General features: G+C 48.2%; 1 pseudogene; it reads right to left on the bottom strand.

The window, feature by feature from the left end:
- Positions 1-1896: 1896 nt before the first annotated feature.
- On the bottom strand, positions 1897-4155 carry LOC144161688 (cullin-1 pseudogene; annotated as a pseudogene).
- Positions 4156-6293: the final 2138 nt, after the last annotated feature.

Genomic DNA, 6293 nt, shown 5'->3' with positions numbered 1-6293 from the left:
GCTGGATTTGGGTAGGTTATGACGCGTTCAGTTAGGTTACGTTAGGTTCATTGAGGTTATGTTACGTTAGGTTACGTTGGGACTTTATATTATTCAGCAAACCTTAGGCCAGCCAGCTCTTATGGAAACTGCCGTGAGAATTTCCCGGAAATAATAATTCTCACGACTTCAATAAGATTAAACGCAGCCTTTTATGTGTTATTAATGAGTAACAGGATGCGGGTAAACGTATTGGTGGGTAGAACCAGTGTTAGTCGCCTTCTATAAAGGTAAATGTAGGAAGAAGCTCTTCAAACGCCAAGTCCACTGCGGTCTTTGCGGTGACATCTTCTGGCACCAGCACCGGTGCCCTCTGTCCGACACTTTCTGGACTACATTTGTTGCGAGTCTTGCGACGTGATCTCATCCCAGGTCGTCTACCTGTTGGCGGCCGTGGTGATCCTCTGGCAGAGCCGTTGTCTGCACTCGGACTCTGCCACGACGGGCGGTTACCTGCACTCTGCGTGCGCTTCTTGCGGATGTTCACGCTGGTGGTGGACGCGGTGAGCGTACTCCTCAGCCTGCGTAATTTCTATGGCCGGCTCGACAGCGAGGCATGCCTCCTCCCGGACAACAAGCCCTCTGCCAGCAGCTCGACGCAGGCGGAGGGGATGCCCAGTAGGTGGACTTCGAGGACTTCTGCCGCCGCGAGGGCTTCCCACTTCCTGAGCACCACAACAATGCCGCCGAGCGGAGCTTCTAAACTCGCGACCCCGTCGTCCGAACCGCAACACGCCCAGAGGTCGTGGCCTAACTTCTCCCGGACTTCTCGATCAATGCGGGTAGAACAACTTCCCAGCTGAAATAAAATGGCCATGCTGTCTTGGATGCATACTTAAAACCGGCGAAATGCGAGATTTCCTAAACCTCGCAACACGCCAAGTTTGATTGGACTCAGCTTGAGGGCATGCGTGTCAGTCCGCGAAAAGTGATTTCAGTAAAGCCGTAGCGCCATTTGAATCAACCTCATTTTTACTTCTGCGTCTTATAATACTTTTTTTTAGAAATCATAGTTTCAGTAGTGGAAGAGACTTAAAGAGAAATTGAACCTGGCTGAGTGCATCACGCTTTTATATGTGAAAATATTTCCGCATTGTGCAGCTTTACTCTCACATGTGGAACCATAGTCTCATGCTTCATAGAACGGCATTAGATCAGTCAATTATTTACTGAAATCAACCCACATGCAGCTTTTTTGGCGCTTTTCAAGGGCCATTGTTTGACGGCAAATGGCATAGTTAAGTGCTAATCCGAGTATAACCGAAATTGAACGTATTTTCGGCCATACCTACATTTTCTCAATTCTAATACTTGCCTTTACCACATGAATCTGCATCGTTATAAATAAAGATAACCTGTATATTATGACAACCAGACGCGGCGGCCGCTTTTCTGATGGAGGCGAAAAGCGAAAACGCCCGGGTGTTCGATATTTCAGCGCACGTTAAAGATCCCCAGGCGGTCACAATCAATCCGGAGACGGCGCGTCTCATCGTCTGTGTAGGTAAGGCGTTGTACCTATTAATCAGTGAGTACCTGTAACTAATTTATGCGAGCGTTGGGCACACCCGTATGGACTGAAATTTTGCTTAGAATAAAGTAGCATATTTAACGCAATTTTATTGTCGTTATCCGTATAAACATATTAATACACTTGTATATGCTTCCATAGGTAATTCCAAGCTCATCGGGCTTTTAAATCAAATACCCCCAATGCCTCAGGCAAGGTATTTGTAGGTGTTGGGCTGGTTATCTTTTTACACGTACTCCTATTACATACGTTCTCTTATGCATTCATTGATGAGAGTCTCAGGAGGTTTAGACGTGGGCGGTAGATGGCTGATCATTACCATTGCCTCAGGGTAGGTATTTGTAGGTGTTCGGCTGGTTGTTATCTTCTTCTAAGTATTCCCTTTCGATAAGTTTCCGCGTGCATTCCTTTATGAGAGTCTCGGTAGGTTTGAACTTGGGCTCGAGAAGGTCTATGACTTCAAAGATGAGATCCTGGTGCTCGAGCATTTTGCGAATCTTCATGATGCGCACAATGGCGGCCTCCACGAGGATCTTCCTGTCATCTTCAATCATCCGCTGCGTGACGGCTTGATCGGTTTCCCTCCCTTCCTTGAGAGGCGCACTGATGTTGACCAGTTTTTCCTTGTTGTGGTAGCCTTCGAAGAGGGAGACAACTGTGCCGGGCAATAGTTTTCCACTCTCTTCTAAATCATCCTGCAGGCATGTCAGGAGCTCTGAGTTTAGTAGCGATTGCAGCAGCTGCAGGAGAATTCCTACGTCCATGTCGGTGCGCTCTTGGAGTTGATGCACCGTAAAGGAAAGCCGCTGGTTATACTGCAAGAGAACCGCCATCTGTAAGGTTGACGCCTGTATAGTGTAGTCCTCCTTGAAGCCACCTGTCACGAGCTCGCCCTTAGATAAGTTGTGGAGCCACTGTAGCTTCCTAGTTCTGTGCAGCCCGCTGTAGAAGTTAGTGAAGCGTTGAACGATGCCTTCCAACTCGGGTGGAAGCTGCAGATGGAAAGGCTGTCTGAAGGGCCAGAGTCCGGAGGTCAGAACGTGGATGCTGAACTCCGGTATGAGGCCTTCGCCAGAGTTCCTTATGTCCATCGTAAATTTCGTTGTCACTTCCTTGCTAGCTTCTATGTCACGGAACATGCGATCGAGAGTCGAGAAGCAGCTATGGTAGCAGGCTGTTCTCAGCCTGTACATATATTTTCCTTCCATGACTTCACAGATCGAGAGCTGTTGTGCTATTCGCTTGAGCAGCCTTTCAATGTAGCACTTTTGGAACGCGTCTTTGTCTTCTACGTATTTTAACACTGTCATGACACCATCAAATGCGTTTTCCAGCTGAAAATCGTCTGGGGCTTCGGAGAGTTTTCTGAGAACGGTGTCGCAGTATTTAGCGTAAAACTCCGGCAAATTTCGAAAGGAATTGGCGTGGAGTGCAGCAGCACTTTGGTTAATGAACTTAGTGCACGCTTCGTCAAGGGAACAGACAAAGCATATGTCATTGGCAAAGACAGTGATTACGATATTATGGTACTTGCGGTATACTTGCATAAGGATGTCCACGTAGAGCAATGGATCCTCAAACACCGTGTCACCCACAAGTTCAAGTGCCAACAACGCTTGCCCGGACACGCGTTCTTCGAATAGATGTGCCAAGTTGGAAGTGGCGATGAAATTGCGCGACATAAGCCGGTACCTGCTGGCAAGATCGTCGTGCCTCTCTTCACCCAGAAGGTTTTTGAACTCGGCGTATAATACTTCCACGTGGTTCGCTATCAGAACTTCCCAAAGGGTGTGCACAAGGGGCACCAGCGTGGACTTGTGCAGGTATCTTTTCACTCGTTGCTCTTCCTCCTCCAGGAGCAGCTGGGCCTTTCTCACGTACTCCGAGAGATGGTCATATTCCACCACCTCCCATTTCAGAAGTTCGTAGAAGCGCTTGGTGTCTTTGAGGAAACGGCTTTCGAACGCGGTCTCATACACTCGCAGCTTGAAAGGGTCCTTGGACGGCTTTTCTTCAATCATACTCAGGTCTACGTAGCTGAATACGACGCCTCGAATCAAGCTGGTGTCTACCGGCTTCCCGCGACGGTCGTCCTCAATCAGGGCAAGCACACCGTCGATGATCTTCCCGCCGGACGCGGAGAGCAGCACGTCTTTCCAAGTCACGAGCGCCAGCTGGTACGTCCCGTATACGTTCTCCGTGCCTTGAAGCCACTCTTTTCTCCACCACTTGACGTTGTCAAGTGTGAGCAGGTGGCTTAGCACCTTGCTACAAATCTTGAAGCGCTCCCACTGACTGGTGTACAAGCGCAGGGTGTCTTCCGTCGTTACGCCTTTCACAGCGTCAAAGCGAGTTGCCACATGATTACGGAGGAAAGCTTCGACGTATTGGTAAACGGCGTACACGGTAATGTGATATTTACGCGGTCCGTCATAGACATCGATGGTGTTCATGAGGTTCCTCGCGTGTGTGTAGAGCGTCATGTACCGTGCCCTTGTAAGGGGTTCCACGTCGGCGTAAATCTGTTCGACGCCGCGCTGGAGGTCGTCCCACATCTCATCGATGCCTACGGTCGTGCGCTTCATGGCAAACGCCCACGTTGCAAGCTTCAGGGTGCGGCCAACTCGTCCGTCTTCTTTCTTTAAGTATGGCACGTGCAGGCAAACGCTGACTTGCTTGGGTTTGAGGTGGGCAGGTTTCGTGAAAACAATTTCAGCCAGAAATGAAAAGGAAGGGAAATCAAGCAAAGTGGTGGAGGAATAAATTATGAAGACACCTAACCATTTGTTTTAGTGCAGTGAATACGAACCTGCTATAGTGCCCAATTGCCGAAAGTGTTCTCCCGTCACCACAACCAGAACGCACGTACCGACGCATGTTATCAGCTTACGCGCCATCAATTTGGGAAGCGCTGTAGATTGGCCGGTTTTAGTGGATGCCAGATGATGATTCTGACGTCATTCTATCGCATGCCCAACACGAGCACGTCAAAGAAGGGATGACGTGGGCAGGGGTCAAACTTTACCCAAACGCTTCGGACAGTCGTGACGTCAAAATGTCATAAAAATCGTCACCGCCTGGCCGTAGCAGATATCGGGCAGAACGTGGAGTAGAAACCATCGAATAGGAATGAGCGCGTTTCGTCCTGTAAGCTCGCGTCATCGTTTTGTGAACGCCTTCGGGGACAATCTCACAGATTCAAAATGCTGCTTCAACAAAATTAATAAAATTGTTTGTATATAGCAAACTACTTTCTAAATTTCCATCGAAAGTGGCGTCGCTGTTAATGTTAGTTGAAAGTGTTTAAGTGCATTTATTTATTTACTTCGTTCAGTTGTGCAGCGCACGGGATCGCTGCACGCGGTACGGCCACGTGGCTTAAGGCGGGATATTTGAACGCTCAGTAAAGTTGCTGTACAAGGATGTCGTCTCACAAGGGCGTTCTCATGGAACGAACGGCGACGCCGACGCACTTTCTCGTGCAGCATGCAGCCGAGCACTCCTCCATTTTTCGAGGCATCCGCATGCCCTCCAGAGTGGGAGAAAAAAACTGTTGTCAAAGCGGTGGTTATTTAGTAGGACTGTGACGTGTGTATCATATTTCTAACGGGATATTATTGTTATACCACGTTGCCTTGTGCAGTGAAATCCAACCGTTTTGCGAAACGTATGTGTACGGGTGTCGCGCCCACTCGAATTATGTACTTAAACCACGGCAAGCTCGCTTTATTCTTTCTAATGAAGGTAGGACTGTAAGTGTAACGTCAATGAAAAATATTGTTGGCCTCCCACCTTCAGCATCCCGATGATGCATTTTTTCGCCTAGCTTTGTTTCATAAGCTATGTTACCGCCTGGTGTGCGCCTATATGCCGCTGCCCATGAAAGCAATGCGTCATCAGGGAGAAAACCAACTGCGCAGGCCCGGTGCTCGTTAAACTCATGTGCAGTCTCTTCCTTCGCCATAGTACATAGAGTTTCTTAGTAAGTATACTAGAGAGGAAACTGCGCCTCGTAAGCCATGTCGTCGTGGGGGTTCATGGGAAGACCCCCTTTTTGGCTTGAACTTGGCATGACAACTGGATTCTTAAGCGGTTTTGGGAATTTGCTTTCTTCACTATGCATTAACACGTTTACGAGCTACAAGGAAGCCGAAATCCTCCCGTTTCTGTGGCAGCCGTGTTCGGTGAAACAGCAGGCAATGCGTGATCGCACCTGACGTTGCTCATGCCGCAGTCGAAGGACGTATGACTGAGCGGGTAATATGCCGCGCGAAATTTGTAGCCGGCGAAAAGAAGAAACAGAACGTACTGCGACGAAGACGAGATACGACAGATACGGGCGCTTGTATGCGTCTATCTTGCTCCGTGGTATGCGTCCTATCTTGTCATCGGCCACGACTGTTTAACGCCACGTTTTCTTTTTTCTTGTTAAACTAGCTGGTGGTCAGTGCACTGGTTCACCACGAAGGCAACGTTTTCATGGGCAAGCTTAAAAAACTTTCGAAACTCTTTAAACAACTTATTATTTGAAATAATGGTAAAATTAATAAAATTACAGTCTCTAATGAGTTACCCCCAAATATTAACATTGTTCCTAACTACAACCTTGGCCTTCGGAATAGCAGGCACAACCGCTCCGGCAAGAAAACGCTTTACTTCCTTTTTCCTTAGTTTTAAAACAGCCTGTTTTTATTTTCCACTTACATAATTGCACACTATTCTT

Source organism: Haemaphysalis longicornis, unplaced genomic scaffold (genome assembly GCF_048455015.1).
Source record: "Haemaphysalis longicornis isolate Haplotype H1 unplaced genomic scaffold, Haemaphysalis longicornis Haplotype H1 scaffold_12, whole genome shotgun sequence".
Lineage (NCBI taxonomy): Eukaryota > Metazoa > Arthropoda > Arachnida > Ixodida > Ixodidae > Haemaphysalis > Haemaphysalis longicornis.
The sequence above is the reverse complement of the archived record's forward strand: the minus strand, read 5'-3'. Positions and strand labels throughout refer to the sequence as shown.